Genomic DNA, 17,670 nt, shown 5'->3' with positions numbered 1-17,670 from the left:
AGAAGGCTGACACAATTACAAGCTCTCAACCATCAAGGTTGGAAAAGCAGCGAAGGCCACTGAGAAGGTCTCTCTTCTGTGCAGCTGTCTACAAACTGAGGGACTTGAAGGATGGAGCTTCTGTGAGTCAACACTCATGCTGGGGTGGGACTTACAGTGATGCGGTCACCTTTGGGTCACTCATATTCCTATCAGCAAAGCTCAATAAACCCTCTGGTTCTCCGAGCCTGATGTGGGTAGAATCCTTTCAGTGTCCTGTCTCTGGAGGGCGGGTCTGTTCCTGTCTCCCTAGGTACCCAAGTCCCATAGCAGGTGCCATAACATTCCCTCTGGTGCTGAGATGGTTAGCAAGTGACTGACAGCTGGGTCACACATACCGTTCACTTGCACCAGACCAAAGAATGGCATACATCCTAAGAAGGCTGGAGCCAGAAGGCACGAGACATAGCTTTCAACAATGTAGGACATAAATTCTCCCTCAGCCAAAAACCTTATTCATTTCTTGAATTTTTCTCTTATATTTTTGAAAGTTTGAAGAAAGAAAAATGTATGAATTGTTTTCCCCATTGCTGTGATAAAAAATACTTGAAACAGCTGGGTGGTGGTGGCACATGCCTTTAGTCCCAGCACTTGGCAGGTAGAGGCAGGCAGATCTCTGTGAGTTCAAACCCAGCCTGCTCTACAGAGTGGGTTTCAGGACAGCCAGGACTACACAAAGAAACCCTGTCTCAAAAAAAACCCCAAATTCAAGCAAGGCAAATCCCATCCCTGAATTTCAGCTGTGACATATGAGGCATGGAACATCTGCTCAAGAGTCAGAGTTTTATTTGAGTGAGAAGTGAACTGGTGAACTCCAGGCTAATTCTTTATACACACAGTCAGTCTAATACAAAATTCTAGAATATTCCATCCTCTAAGATTTGCTAATTTTCAGGCACCTTCAAAACCTCATCCTAGCAGATGTTTCTATGGCAACAGATTGAGCTTGCTTGGGTTGCTAAGCAAGAAAAAAGCCTTAAGGAGAGACCTGTGATCAAGCTACCACCATGGAACCAACCTGGCTAAGGAGGGGGAGGACCAGCCTCTTCAGGCTATCATCTGCCATCTGTGGTCCATGCACACCTTCTGTGTTTTCTCCTGACAGAGTCCCTGTAGAACAACACAGTTGGACCTGAGCCTCAAAGGCTAAAGATTGAAATAAGGGTGTCACTCGGTTGGTAGCGTGTTTAGGAAACACGTCCAAAGTCCTGGGTTTGATCCCAGCACCACATAAACTAGATATGGAAGAGCATGCCAGTGATCCAAGCACTTGTGAGGCAGAGGCGAAAGGATTGAGACTTTGAGGTCATCCCCAGCTACATATGGAGTTTGAAGGCAGCCTGGCTGACAGGAAACCCTGTGTCAAAAACCACAAGAGAGCTGAGGAAACTGACAATCTGTCCTTTGCAAGTGTACACACACATAAACACACATACACGTGTGCCTACATGTGCATCCATCATCCACCCACATGTGTGCCACGTGCACGCCTCACACGTGCACCTCCATACATAGATAGATTTAAATAATCAAGTAGACTGGAGAAGAGAGAGAAAACTGGAGGCTATCATGTTAAGCAAAATAAACTAGACTTCAGGCAAATATTGTTTTATATGGAACCTAGTTAATGAATACACACATATATGGATATACACACATATATGGATATACACACATATATACACAACCACACAGGATGTGAACATTGGAGCAGACATTCTGGTTTCATTTGTGGTGCTGTGATAAAATATTCTGACAAAAAACAACTTTGGGGATTGGAGAGGAGTCTTCATGGTTAATAAGACTTGCTTCCTTTGCAGAGGACCCAGGTTTGATTCCCAACATCCATGTCAGACAGGCTCATAACCGCCTCTAACTTCAGTTCCAGTGAATCTAATGCCCTCAGGCCTCTGAGACACCTGCACGAATGTGTTGCACAAAACTCTCTCTCTCTCTCTCTCTCTCTCTCTCTCTCTCTCTCTCACACAGCCATACACAAAAATGAAAAAAATTACATCTTTTTTTAAAAGTAAATTTGGAAAGACGGTGTTCCAGGTTAATGCAACTATTACCCATGTACAATCTGTAGACCCACAGAGGTTAGGTATAGAGTAAAGGACTAGAGCGTACAGACAGATATTGTTGGGAAAGGAACATAAAATAGAGAGCTCTGCATGGATAAGGGGATGCTAGAGCGGAAGGGTCAAGAGGAGAGGAGAGAATACTGGGAGAGGCAGCTAAAATTAAGAACCATTTGAAGGGTAGTATGGAAGCCTAATACATTAGGAGCTTCCTAAAAATTATACAAATACGAAGGCGATCTAAATGAAATCACCAAATAATGGGGGAGACAGAGCCCCAACTGGCTGTCTTTTGTCATCAGATGAAGATTCCAGGACTGGGATTGGGTCATATCTAATATAGCTGTCATCCAAAAGGTTCCCATAGGAATCCCCAAACATCTAGGCTGTTGCCAAGACTACAGGGTGCTCTCCAGACTGACAGTGAGTCCCTGTTGCTGAAGACAACACCCACATACTCACTGAACATGGGGAAGTCAAGTTGGTGCCTACATTCCCCACGTTCTACTGTCTCTGGCACAGGGAGGTACTCTGCAGGCTGCCGAAAGACATGTGACTACTAGCCCAGCTACAAACCCTCTGGTCTTCAGTGATGCCCTGTCTGTATGATGGGCTAGGGCAATGGTGGTGCAAAGCTTGTGGTAGTGCCAACTGTGATGGGATTTCACTGAAGAACTCCACAAGATGGAATGCTTTTCTGACATTGCTTTGATGATGAAGAACTTGAGACTGATAGCTCAGGAACCTAGGCTGTCTATGTCCAATTTCAATGTGTTCATTTTTGTCTTATTATATTTTATATATTTTATTATTATCCCTCAGAAGCCTGTGTGTTTTCTAATGAGAGACAGAAAGAGAGTAGATCTGTGTGGGAGGAGAAGTAGGGAGGAACTGGGAGGAGTGGAAGGAGAGGAAACTATAATCAGGATATATTATTGAAGAAAAATAATTTATTTTCAATAAAAGGAAAAAAATGAGGGTGGGGGACTGCTTTATCTAACTTCCAGTGAGGGTTCCTGGGGCAGGGGTGGCGGGTGGGGAGTGGGGGCTAGAACAAATTCTCAAGGCTGCTGGCCAGACGTCCAGAATGCAAGTACAATCTCTTACACCGTTAAAACAGAAAGGTGGGGCTCAGAAGTGGCGCCATGAGTAAAGTGCTGCCCCACACAGATGAGGCCCCAAGTTCAGTACCAAATACCAGAGTAAAGAGCCAGGCACTTGGGCACACACTTACAGTCCCTTGACAGATAGATCTCAGGAGGCCCTGGCCAGCCAGCCTAGCTTACCTGAGGAGCTCCGAGTCAAGGAAGAAACCTGCTTCAGGAAACAAGATGGAGATGGCGTACTGAAGAAAGAAATTTGAGGCTGGCTTCCACATATGCAGACATGTGCATGTGTAATACACGCACACGCACACACACACACACACACACACACACACACACACGAGCTGGAGAGATGACTCAGCAGTTGAGAGCACTTGCTGCTTTTCCAGATGACCCAAGTTCAGTTCCCAGCACCTACATGGCAGCTCGCTATCATCTGTAACTCCAGTTCCATGGGGAGCTGACACCCTCTTCGAACCTGTGAGGACACCCTAGGCATATGGTGCATGGACATACAAACAGACAAAACACCCACCTATATAGAGTGTGATTGTTTTAATGTAAAGGTGTATCGTAGAATGAAGGGTCAGGAAGATGCTTGCACTGACCTATAGTCATCTTCAGTGATAGTTAATATGACCAGTTGTTATCTGTCACTTGTTAAGTCAGCGAACAAACACCAGTTGTGCATCAGACACTGTCCTGGGCATTTGGGATTAAAGGGAAGTAAAAGCAGGCACCATATCAGCTTGCCTGGGCTTGGACAAGCAGAGGGGTTATTTGTGTGTCTAAAGGATGGTGGACTCTATCAGCAAGTGTCTTCACTACTGTGTGCTAGGGACTGTGCTCTACACAGGAGTCATGCAAGGGGCAGACAAAGCCCTTCTCATAAGATACCATTCTAGTGGGATGGAGCTATACATAATCAAATGGAGAGAAGAGCACTATCATAAGATACCATTCTAGTGGGATGGAGCTATACATAATCAAATGGTGAGAAGGGCACTATCTGAAGAAATAAGGGCCAGCCAGATGGCTCAGCAGCTAAGGGGGCTTGCCTTAGTGAAGCCTGATGACCACAGTTTGATCCTTAGGACCCACAAGGTGAGAGAACAAACTTTAACAATTTATCCTCAGACTTCCACACCTGGGTGGGACATACATGTGACCCTCCCCCACCTGAACATAGAACAAGAAAGGCAGAATCTCTAGTCTCATGGTGAGAACTCTGAGTTCCAGGAGTGAGCACTACCAGCCTAATGGAGTTGGTCACAGCCTCAGGAGACCCATGGAAACTGAACCCATATGTGACATTTCAAATCAGTCCAAATGATCTGTTATGCGGCAGTTGCTAACTGATACATAAAGAACTGGAAAACTGAACAATTCCTCTCTCTCTCTGTGTGTGTGTGTGTGTGTGTGTGTACATGCACATATGTGTGCACGTGTGTGTGCACACACATGAGTGGGTGTGGGTACCCAAGAAGGTCAGAAGTGGCATCCAGTCCCTGGAAGCTAGAGTTGCAGATGGTTGTGAGCTGCCTGAATGGAAGTGGCAGCCCAACTCAGGTCCTCCACAAGAGCGTGGAGCCTTAACTGCTGAGCCGTCTCTCCAGCTCCAGCTCTGGTGTGTGAGACAAGTTGTCTCCCTAGCCTAGAGCTCACTCAAGTAACCTAGGCTGCCTGGTTAGAAGTCGTGGGGACTCACAAGTCCCCACTTCCCCATCACTGAGATGGTAAGCATGTGCCACCACACACAGCTTTAAAACAAAATGGGGTTGCTGGGGATCAATCTGAGGTCTTCATATTGTGTGACAAGTAGCTTACTGACTAAATCATCTTTGCAGCCCTAATCCCTTCTCTTTTAAATATATTTTGGCCTACAGCTAGAATTACAGCTAAATGGATCAACTCATAAGCAATTAGCCACAAATTGTGTTTGACTCAAATTTCACAGGATTTTCTTTCTTTTCACTCAGGGAAAGCAAGTGGAGGAAAATCTGCCTTAAAAACAAGAATCTGGGCGGCCAGATGGCTCAGGGGATAAAATTGCTTGCCTTGCAAGCTTGAGGGACCTGAGTCGGAGCCCTGGAACTCACATTTTAAAAATCCAGATGCAGTGGTGTACATCTGTAAGCCCACCGCTTCTCTGGTAAGATGCGAGTGGGTAATAAAACCACCCGGAAGCTCGCAGGCCAGCTAACCGCTGGTGCCTAGCACCGCAGAAACAAGGGAGGTGGGGGATGAGGACTGATTTCCCCAAAGATGTCCTTTGAGCTTTCCACATGTGTTGTATGTGAGTACCTTTGTGCATGAACACACACACACACACACACCACACACACCACACACACCACCACACAATAATAAAGTAAATAAATGCAATGGTTTAATTTTAAGTGTCACCCTGCCACAACTCAATCAATTGGGAAGACAGCCTCAGCTGCTCTGTGGGCATGTCTATGAGGCAACTGTTATGATTCTTAATCGATGTAGAAGCCCCACCCCACTGTGAGCAGCACCAATCCCTAGGCAGCAGATCCTGAACTGCAGGAATGGAGAAAGCTGGATAAATGCAGCAGGCAGCATGGATATGCATCCACTTCTCTCTGCTCTTAACCGTAGACGTAACCTGATGGATGGATGCAGCCGTGGACATAACCTGGTGGATGGATGCAGCCGTGGACATAACCTGATGGATGGATGCAGCCGTGGACATGACCTGATGGATGGATGCAGCCGTGGACATAACCTGATGGATGGATGCAGCCGCGTGGATGTAACCTGGTGGATGGATGCAGCCGTGGACATAACCTGGTGGATGGATGCAGCCGTGGACATAACCTGATGGATGGATGCAGCCGTGGACATAACCTGGTGGATGGATGCAGTCGTGGACATAACCTGGTGGATGGATGCAGCCGTGGATGTAACCTGATGGATGGATGCAGTCGTGGACATAACCTGGTGGATGGATGCAGCCGTGGACATAACCTGGTGGATGGATGCAGTCGTGGACATAACCTGGTGGATGGATGCAGTCGTGGATGTAACCTGGTGGATGGATGCAGTCGTGGATGTAACCTGATGGATGGATGCAGCCGTGGATGTAACTGCTTGAGATCCTGCTTTGACTTCCCTCGATGATGGACTGAAACCTGTAACTATAAGCTTGAGATTAACATCCCAAAGTTTCCTCCCTTATAGCGTGAATTCTACTTGGTCTTAACAAAAACCCAAAGTCAGATATCAAGTAAATGCTGAAAGATCAGAGAAGTAAAGGAGCCAGCCACTAGAGATACCTTTTACCTCTATCGGAATCAGACTGACGAGGGCAAGATCCTATCACTACGAATCCTCAGATGGAATGCCTTGAGCTCTGTCTTCTCCTCCCTCCTTACACTCCTGTATCCCTTCTTATCTTCACCTCCCTAGTGTTGGGATTAAAGGCAAGTGACTCCCAAGTACTAGGATTAAAGGTGTGAACCACCACAGCCTGGCTCTGTTTCTCTTTGAGACTGAATCAATCTAGTGTAGCCCAGGGTGGTCTTGAAGTCACAGAGATCTGTCTGCCACTGCCTCCTGAGTGCTGGGATTAAAGGTGTGTGTCCCCACTGCCTGGCCTCTATGGTTAACTAGTGTGGCTAGCTCCACACTCTGATCTTCAAGCAAGCTTTATTTGTTAGATCACAAACAAAATATCACCACATTCCCTAATTTGATTTTTGTCGGGCTATTCTCCCCAAACAAACAAAAACTCCCAAAATCTATGTGATAAGATCCACAGGTAAGTGACAATCTAAAAGGGACTCATGGGTAAAACATGGTTCATAAAGGAGTCTAAGACCCGGCTGCATATCTTGTTCTCATTGATTCCAAGAGTCTTCCTTGCAGAGGAAGGATTGATCTCATTACTGGGGATAGTCATTGATTACACAACAAACATCAGTAACAGTTCAGAGCCTGGAAAATTCCAACCTCAGAGGCCCTTTGGGCTCCCTTGTAGACCCCCTCCCCTTTCCCAATCGAGCTGCTGTTTCCATGGCAACCGCCTAAGCTAGACCAATGAATGTCTCATAGGCAGGTAAATGTTCCTAAGTGGAAACAAACATCTATTGACGTCAAACCAGCCCCTGCTGGGGGCTGGGGAAGGTGGGATTGCAGACTTCCCAGCAATGGCTCCTATTACATCTGTAATTTTTCCTTACCATGGTAAATGATGCATAAAGTTTTAAAATTTAACTTTTTCCCCCAGAGCCGGGGAGTGGCGGTTGCTAACACGTGTGGAGGCCAGAGATGATGTTAAATATCTCTCATCTATCTTTGAAAAAAATTACATTTATTTACTCATGTGTGTGTGTGTGTGTGCGCGCGCGCGCGCGCAGAGGGTCCTCAGGTGTAGTTCCTCAGGTGATGTCCACCTTAGTTTCTGAGATAGGGTCTCACTGAGTAGAAGAGGTTGTCTGGCCCCAGGGGCCCCAGGGCTCCTCCATCTGTCAACACCTGCCCAGCGCTAAGATTACACGCTCATGCTGCTTTTTCTTGTGGGTTCTGGGGATCAAACCCAGGCCACCATGTTTTCATGGCAAACACTTTACCATTGAACCAACTACTCAACCTCCCTCCCTCCCTCCTTCCTCCCTTCTCATTTACTTTACATCCTCCCTGCTTCCCCCTCCCTCCATGAGACAAGTTCTTATGCCCAGGCTAGTGTCAGATGTGTTGGGTATCAGAGGATGACCTTGAACCTTTGATCCTCCTGCCTCCACCTCCCCAGGGCTGAGATGACAGGCTTACACCCCCAAGATAAGCCTTAGTCCTCTTTTAAAAGGTAATCTAGGGTCCAGGAAGGGTGAGCTGCTCAGTACTGAGGCCAGTTCTGTGTGGTGGAAGTTTGTTATTCTTCCCTTTCTGGAATTTTCTCCAGTTATGTTTGGCTTTCTCTCTTTCTGAAATGCCTGTGTCCATCCAAGAACTTTTAAATACGACCCTGGTCTCAAGAAAGAAAACCACTACCCATTCCTCATCTCCTCACGTCCCAGGACATGGCTGGGCTTGCCCAGGTCTTCAGCCCACACATAGTCAAGCTCTTCACCCCAAAGGCCCCACTCCATAAATTATCCTGTAACCAGAGAAGTCCTGTCTTGCTTCTCGGCTGAAATCCCACAGCCGCTCTGTAAAGACCTCGCTCCTTTTCAAAGGAAAACCTGCCTGTCTCATTCCTGAGATTAACTCAGCCACAGTTATTATTTTTCTCAGACTGAAAAAGCCCACTGTTTCTCGTCATGTGCATTCAGTGGCCACTACACGAGGCCCTCCCAGGAGGGGTGAGAGAGACAGAGAGAGACTGTGACAGAGACACAGAGATAGGCAGACACCCCCTTCCCCACCACACACACACACACAGAGAGAGAGAGAGAGAGAGAGAGAGAGAGAGAGAGAGAGAGAGAGAGAGAAAGAGAGAGTCAGATTGACTAACAAGATAGATCATCAAGCCTCCATGTAGCCTGAAATGTGGCATCCCCCACATGATATCAACTGTGTTTTAAAACATCTGGAAAGCTGCAAACCAGAGACCTCTCTTGCTTTCTCCTCATCCTTCTTCCCTGAAGCAGGTCATGAGAACCACACTCATCTTTAAAGCTAGACACGGAGAACACTGAACAAGCAGACCTTGCTAAAGACCTCTAGCTTGTGACATCGTGGTTCTGTTTGTTTACCTCCTGAGCAATAAGATTATAAATATGCACCATCATGCCAGCTAGATCATTTAAAACAAAAACAAGAACAAGAACAACAGCAACAAAGCCTGGGACCCGGGAGATGGCCCATCAGGTAAAGGAGCTTGCCACCGAGGCTAATTACCTAAGTTTGATCCCTGGGACCCACTTGGGAGAAGTAGAGAACAGACTCCTGAAAGTGGTCCTGTGTCCTCCACATGCTATGTTACACACCCTAACACACACACACACGCACGCACGCACACACACACTAAAACTGTAATTAAAAAAATCTTAGCATGCTTCTTCATGGCTTTTTGCTTGAAGTTTTTCTGTCTCTTTGGTTCTTTATTTCAACTTGAAACTCTTGTAACATGAACAATTTATATCAAAAACATGTGTCTATACCCTTCTCTTGCTAATCTGTCCTTCTGTCACAGGGACTCCCCCTCTGGGTGGTGCAAGGTGTTTGTGTAGTCTTCCTGCATCTGTATTGTCTTACCTATTGTGTAATGCTGCCAGCTGTAAATAGCATGAATAATAACAAATCTTTCTGGCATCCCAGGCTGGTTGGGCATTCACCATGTAGCTCATTCACTCAGAAAGTGGCTGGGGGCTGAGAAGATGACTCAGTGGTTAAGCACACGTTTTATCCTTACAGAAGTCCCCAGTTATCCCAGCTGCCATGTCCGGGAAGTCACAACTATCTGTAGCTCTAGCTCCTGAGCCTCTGATATTCTCTTCTAGCTCCCTCGGGTATTACACACACACATATACTCACACAGGTGTGAGTACACATGTGTGCCTGAATGAGTACACACACAAACTCAGGCACATAACTAACAAAATCATAAAAGTAAAACTTAGAAAAAACCAAAGTTGGTTACCTCCATAACTTTCATGCCCCTACTGTACCAGTGGGCACGTCTTACTTGGCAAGTTAGTATTAGAGTATTCAGGCTTTGCCAGTAGGTAAGACCACAAATGACTTTTATCCCTCAGGCAAACCTTAGATCACACTAATCCTCCTGTTTCAGCCTCCCAAGTGATGAGATTAAGGGTACTAGTCAATGTGCACCACAATAATGATTGTGTGTGTGTGTGTGTGTGTGTGTGAGAGAGAGAGAGAGAGAGAGAGAGAGAGAGAGAGAGAGAGAGAGACTATTGGCTCCCACAGTGCCTAAAGAGATCAGAGACATCGGATCCCCTGGAACTAGAGTTATAGGCAGCTGTGAGTCACCTGATGTGGATTCTGGTCCTCTGCAAGAGTAGATGCTACTAACTGCTGAGCCATCCCTCCACCCCTCACCCGCCTTTTTGAGACAGGATCTTACCTTGTAACCTACATTTCCACGTAGCTCACTATGTAGCCTAGACTTTCCTCAAACCTGTCTCTATCTCCCTACCTTGGCCACCAGAATGTTGGTGTTATAGGCACAGGCAGCCATATACATGTGTGCACACCCATGAACATGCACACACACAGATGTATCCTCAACTTTATGAAGTTAGTGAAATTAACATGCTCTAGAAATGAGCACCTGCAGATCATTGCCTTCCCTGGTCGTTTATTTTGAGGAAATATCTTTCCCCCAGCTTATTTAGAGGGAGAAAGGAATGAAGCTTGGCCTTTATCCATTAGGAAAGCCTTCCTGGGGGAGGCTCGATAGGCACCACATTGGTGTGAATGTACACAAGCCTGGTGGGATAGTCTATACAAACCTAGGCTTGGAGGTCATACCACTGGACACATGGCTACCACTGACTGAACCATTATTCTATGGAGTCCCACTGAGTTCAGAGTTCCAGATCAGAACTACACTCGTGTCTTCCATTGCTGTGCCCACATTTTCCCCTTACACTTGACAGGACACATGATGCTCTAAAGGAGACATGTTAAGACCTGGGAAGTCGCAAAGCTCAGGGAGGAGTCCCTGAGACCTAAAGACTCTTGAGGTGTCCACTTCCTTGAGGTAACGTAAAGATTCCAGTGATGCTGAGTGCAGCCGAGCTGCTTGTAAAAGACTTTTCAACCTGCTGAGCTGCCTCAAGTCATGCAACAAAACTCCGTGATCCTAGCTTTGGTGAGTTATCATGTATGACAAGGCGGGTTTCAGTGATGCGGCTGCCTTTGAGCCAACCCTGCTTCTCTAAGTAGCCCCAATCAACTAATTGGTGTACCAACTAGACTTAGGTGATATCATTATTTTGATCGGTTGTCAGTCCCCTCTTAAATTCTTTCCGAGTGACATCCCGGTGAACAAGGTCACTCGGATGCCATCAATATCCTGTCACTCGCAGAGTGAGCTGCAGACCTGCAATTAAGCAGATCATGTCACTTTCCTCACACACAAATCTCACTGGAACTTGACCTCTGTTAGTGACTGCAGCACAAGGTAGGGAAGGACACTGCCGAACATCGGTCCCCAAGATTAATGACCGCCTATCTATCTGTTTTTCTCATTGCAAAGACCGTATCCCTTGACCTCTGCCCTACAGCTATGACGGCTTTCCTCATGTCCCTGAAAAACTTTTCTGTCCCCCTACCCCTGAGCTTGACAATTAACCTTTTCTTTAATTGGATTCCTTTCTCTTCGGTTCCCCCGCTGTTTGTTTTCAACTATCCCATTACAGCTCATAGATCATATCCTAAAACAACAGAGCTGGGGTCAGGGTGAGGCAAACATAAGAGGGCACTAAAATGTCAGCCATCAAGATAAATAGCCCACACCTGAGTGGAGGTTCCAGCGACATTGATCAAAGGATACACTGTTTCAGTCCGAAGGAAGAAAGTTCAGGGTGCTTTTGTACAATATGTTGACTTTAGTCCACTTTTAGAAAAAGATAAAAATAATATTTAATGCAATATTTAATTTAAAAAAATCTCACCCATAAGATATGGGCAAAGAAGAAAGAATGTAAATAAAGTCCAGTATATTCTAAACCACACCAAAGTGAGGCAAACCACACCAAAGTGAGCCATTAAGGTGTGTTTCTGTGTAAGTTTTAATTGCTAATTTTTCCACATTTTAAATTTTAACATTTGAATAGTTAGGCGATCCCCTTAAAACTTGAAAAAATAATATATATTGAAACTCTCAAATTATCTTATGTTTTTATCTTATTTGCTTTAATGAAAGCAAACTCATCAACAATGTTTTCAAACTTTATATCTAGGGAAATAGTAACTGTTAAAAAAAAATGTCAGGGTTGGAGGTGTGACTCAGTGGTAGAGCCCCTGCTTTGAATCCCCAGTGAAGGGCTGGAGTCCTGGCAGCATGGTAGGTAGCATACTTGTCTAGAATGCACGATCAAAGCCCAGGGCTCCATCGTCAGCACCATACACAGTGAAACAAAGTAACATACTTACACTGACCTGTATGAGTGTTTTCACTTCGGACTCTAAGACAGCTCAGTAGAGCTGCCAGATCCCATTTTAATTTAAGATGTTAACGTGTTGTTCAGCATGGGACTTTTAACGAATATTTGTCTCTTATTCTGTTAAAACATCGCCCAGCGACTGCTCGGTTGTTCACTGCGCTTATGTGTGGCCATGATTCCTCTGCTCATTTAATCGTCGCATCATCCCAGGACATAGATTCTTCCCCAAGTGTGGACGCTTTAGCTAAGAATTAAGCTACTGTGTGGTAGCATTCCATGCTGGGTCTGACGTGGAAGTCAGGAGAAGGCAGACGAACCCCCCTCCGTCTTACTTGCCCTCCCCCATCTCTGTCTCACTCTTAGAACCTTTATCACGCCCACCTTTCAGGGATGCTTTGGATATTCAGAAACCACTTAACCACTTATGCAGCTCCTGGGGTGGAGTGAGCAAAATAAATATGAATTTGTATTTGAATAATACGGCAATTACAATGGTGGTGGTGGTACGCTAGCAACCACTGGCTCCTCCTAAACGTGAAACTTTGCTCTGAAGTACTAAGAATTTGGACTAGAGAGATCATTTTTTTCTCCAAGTATCTGTTATATGACCATCTGATCAGTTTCTTTCTCTCTCAGTGGTCTCTAAGCTCATAGAAGTCAATGTCCAAGTCTGCGTCCACATTCTGGAAATTTCCAATACCCTGCAGTAAGTCTGGTATGCAGGAAATCTTAACTCAAGCTGGATCATAGTAATATATTCACAATTTCAATAATTAAGACATAAATTGTCATATCAATACTATGTTCAACACTGTTTTTCTTTATTTTTTAAATTACACTTCATTTGTTTGTTCTGTGTGTATGTGGGTACACCTGCCAAGATGTGCAGATAGGGACCAGAGGACAGTGTGTAAGAGACAATTCTCTCCCTCCACAGTATGGGTTCTGGACACTGAACTCAGGACATCAGGCTTAGTACTAAATACCTTTACCCACTGAGCCATCTTGTTGCTCCACAAGGCAATTTTTCATTGTTATAGTATCTTCTTTGTAGCCCATATTGACCTAAAACTTCCGACTGCTGGGGTCCACGTGGTTGGCTACCACCTCCAGTTCTAGAACTGTTTAAATACCACGACTCTCACCATCATCTCCTCCTGACAACCCCTAATGCCCCTTCTGGTCCCCCATCCTTCTTTGAACAGATTCGATCATGAGAAGGTAGGTCAACATTACCACCCACATGATGGAGTCTGCCTGCCACTGTGATTGGGGTAAAACCGATAGTTTATGGGTAGACTACAAATGAACAAAAGATTACCATGGACCATGCTTGATCGTGATTGTTTGTAGACAACTTGAAGTGTTTAATAATGAACGGACTCTACAGTTTGCTCCCTTCCTTCCCCCCACCCTCTGTCTCTGTCTCATGATTCAGGGTCTCGCTGTATAGCAGAGATGCACCCTGGAGCACAAGCTCTCCAACTCTCCATCCTTCTGCCTCTGTCTCCTTAGTAATACAACTATAGGCCTGTACCACATGCTACCAACAGCAACACTTTTTAATGAAATTATTTGATATCGTTGAACATTTTTACGGGGCACAGTGTGATAACTCATTGCACACATACGCTGCATAATAAATTAATATTTAGCATGTAAGCCTCCTTAAACACTAATCATGTGTGTGTGCGTGTGTGTGCGTGTGTGTGTGTGTGTGTGTGTGAGAGAGAGAGACAGAGACCTTGGACCTCACAGTATGGTATATGATGTTCTACCAGTTTCCAAATATGCAGCTTCATTACAGGGAAGAAACAAACCTGGTTTTCTGCTGTTTGATCTTGTCTGACTCTGCCTGGGCCCCCCTGCAAACCTTTCATAATCAGGAAGAAAGCAGCTCAGCCGCTGCCATGGAAACCGCAGCTGGCCTCCTCAGTGCTGCCATGGAAACCCAGAGGCCACAGAAGAGAGGGGTTGCAGAGGCTGGAGGCTTAATGCTGGGCTACAGGTGAACGTGCATGTTGCTTTGAAAAAGCCCCAACACAGAAGCCACAAAATGGGACTTTGAAAATTATAATAATAATGATAATGATAATAATAATGATTAATAAATACATTCTCCTCTGTCCCTATGGAGAAGGCTTCCCCCTTGCAGAACAGAAACCAGCTACACCACAGGTTTGATTCTGAGGTAGTGCCTTAACCCACTCCCCCTGGCTATGTAAATTTTGATGAGCGAAACTCAAAAGCTCACAGTAAAGAATATAGGAAATAATTCCAACTTCTTGTCTGTAGATGAAAATGAATGGAGTGGCTTAGCAAACAACATTACAGGCTAAATCTGCGAGTCCCCACATCCACAGCTTAGAGCCTCAACTGCTGATATGCCCCTGAGGAGGGCCTTTAGTTAGGACTAGATGAGGGTATGAGGTCAGGCACCCATCACACGACAGGTCTTTATAAGTGGAAGAGGAAGCGGCCATGGCTACTCGCACCTGTGATTCAAGATTGAAAATTGAGACAGGAGGATTGCCATGAGTTTGAAGCAACTCATGGGATACATAGTGAGTTCCAGGATAACTTGAGCTCAGAATAAGACCCTGTCTCAAGAGAAGGAGGAGGAGGAAGAGAAGGAATCTTCCTGTCTCTCTTGTTCGCCATAGACTTCCCACCCTGTGGTGTTTTGTTAGAGCAGCAGCTGGTTTCTGGTTTCCACTGCACTTTGCCCGTGAGCTTCAGCAGTAAGTGTGACCATCTGCTAAGACCCAGGAGTCCTATCGAGTCACGGAACCCGGTGAGGGCCCTAACACACATGCCGTGAACTAGTCTTTGGAAATGCAGGTTTCATGTGGAAGTGATTTGTTTTCTTTTCTTTTTCACAGGGTCCATGTAGCCCAGGCTAACCTCTAACTCATTATGTAGCCAACACTGACCTCCTCTCCAGTGCTGGAATTGTAGGAATACCACAATGTCCCGTTTATGCTGTTCTGAAACTGGAACTCAGGGCTTGCACCACACCAGGCAAACACTCAGCTAACTGTGCTGTGTTCCTGGTCCCACAGAACATTGTCTTTTGACTACAAGCTCTAGTTTAATGATCTGCACCACAAACATCGCTGAGATTACACATAAAAGTTCTCGTTACTATAATTATGATATTGAGGCAATATTTACATTTATTGAATTCAGTTTTATGTAAAATCGATTTTTCTATGATTAGCATTGTTCTCTTTGAGTAACTGTATTTTATACCTATATGATATAGTCCTACAAAATATTTCTCTCTCTCTATCTATATATCTATATCTATATCTATATCTATATATATATATATATATATATATATATATATATGCCGAATAAACCCTTTCCTCCTCTAGTTGCTTTTGGTCAGGATGTTTCATCACAGTCCTAGGCCACACAGGAGATTAGGGGCTGAATTTGATCAAAATACATGTGTTTATGGAATTCTCAAAGAACAAATAAAAAATAAATAATTTTTAAAATTGTGGTAATGTTGGTTAGTTGGAAGAATGCATCCTGCCATGGGCAAAGTGCTAAACTCAATCTCCCACATGGCATAAACCAGGTGTGGTGGCAAAGGCTCACAATCCTAGAATGTGGGAGTGGAAATGGGAGGAACAAGAGTTCAAGGTCATCTTCACCTACTTAGTGAGTTGTGGCCAGCCTGGGCTACGTGAGAACTTGTCAGAAAGGAAGGAAGGAAGGGAGATAGGGAGGGAGGATGGAAGGAAAATTGGTAAAATATGCAGAAGGCAAGAAAGAAATAACTTGTCATCCTTCCTACCCCTAGTCACCATGGGTGCTGTTTGTCTGGGTTCAGAAACCCCCAGTTAGCACAAGCCTAGTCAACAGGGCAAAAATACACAAGTTTCAGTAAAGAGTAAAGTTACACATTCATGGGGCTTTTCACCAGAGGGTGAAGTCCAAAGCAGGGTGTCTTTATACACTCCAGACAAAGAGCAGTATGTTTGAGAAGGAACGACAAGAAGGATGGGTCTCTGATTGAGGGAGTAAACTCCAGGCTGTCACTAAGAGATATATGGGGCCTTCAGGCTGGGGTGGGGGGGGAGATAAGGGCCACTTCAGAGTGTTTACACAGGTTCAGGCAGCCCCAGTCACTGGCCTGGGTGATCAAGGCTCAGTCTCAGCCGTGGTGTGTGAAGGATGTCCCTCTGCAAAGAATCTTTATTGAGCACCGCTGCATGTGGGAGAATGCCCAAAGACTCTTTGTGACGTTTGATCCTACCTTCTGCGTGCATGTTCAAAAAATTTATACACCAAGTCCTCAAGGAATTTCAGCCTGGAATGGTCAATGCCCTAATCTCCTTCTGTGTGTGTGTGTGTGGTGGTGGGGGGGGGGGTTGTGCACATATGGAGGCCAGAAGATTTGCCCTGTCATTGCCTGACTTATTCCTCTGAGACAAGGTCTTTCACTGAATTGGAGCCAGAATGGCAGCCGGCAAGCCACAGTGACCCTTCACACATAGGCACACACAGGCACACATACACATGTCCATACATCCAAAGGTAAAATATATTAGTGTGCGTTAATTATTCAAAGTAAATGGTTTCATTGTGGAGTTCACATATGCTTTGATGGCATTTGTTCCCTCTGTCGCTCTTCTATTATAAGGTTTTTATTAATGTATAGTCATTATATGTAGAGACAGTATAGCTAGGTGTGGTATCACACAATGCTGGCTAGTTTTATGCTAACAGGACATTAAATAGAGTCATTTGGAGAAGAGGGAATTGCAATTGAGAAAATGCCCCCACAAGAATGGCCAGTGGATACATCTGTGGTGTATTTTCTTGATTGATGGCTGATATGGGTCCAGCTCATGGTGGACAGTGCCAATCCCAGGTACATGGTCTAAAGTTTTATAAGAAAGCAGACTGAGCAAACTAGGATGAGTAAAGGCAGTAAGTAGCACTCCTCCATGGCCTCTGCTTCAGTGTCTGTCTCTAGATTCCTGCCTTGAGTTCCTACCCTGACTTTCCTTCATGATGTCTGAGGTCAGGACATGGAAGCAGAAATAAACCCTTTCCTCCCCAGGTTGCTCGTGGGCGTGGTGTTTATCACAGTAACAGAAACCCTAACTAAGATAGACACCTTCAATCTCAACACTCCAGAGGCAGAGGCCAGTGGAGCAATGAGGGTTCAAGGTCAGCCAGGTCTCCACAGAGAGTTGTAGGCCAGCTAAGACTACATAGTGAGACCCTGACAAGAAAGGAAGGGAGAGAGAGAGAGAGAGAGAGAGAGAGAGAGAGAGAGAGGAAGGAAGGAAGAAGGAAAACAAAGACATTTTCATGCAAACC

The 17,670-nt window shown here is 45.2% G+C and overlaps 1 protein-coding gene across 6 annotated transcripts in view; it reads right to left on the bottom strand.

Moving 5' to 3' along the window:
• The window catches only part of LOC121449102 (ubiquitin carboxyl-terminal hydrolase 29-like), a 207,715-nt gene that overhangs the window by 86,517 nt on the left and 103,528 nt on the right, over window positions 1-17,670 (bottom strand). Inside the window, exon 3 of one of the 6 annotated variants that reach the window (XR_005974485.1) lies at window positions 6,276-6,390. The exons of the other annotated variants lie outside the window; for them this stretch is intronic. The gene's annotated coding sequence lies outside the window, so the exon portion shown is untranslated. Of the gene's footprint in view, window positions 1-6,275; window positions 6,391-17,670 lie in introns of those variants that run through there. 6 annotated transcript variants of the gene reach the window in all.

Source organism: Microtus oregoni, unplaced genomic scaffold (assembly GCF_018167655.1).
Source record: "Microtus oregoni isolate MIOR12 unplaced genomic scaffold, Mior012 000006F_ref0000085, whole genome shotgun sequence".
Taxonomy (NCBI): Eukaryota; Metazoa; Chordata; class Mammalia; order Rodentia; family Cricetidae; genus Microtus; species Microtus oregoni.
Note: the sequence above shows the minus strand (reverse complement) of the source record. Positions and strands in the feature narration are given on the sequence as shown.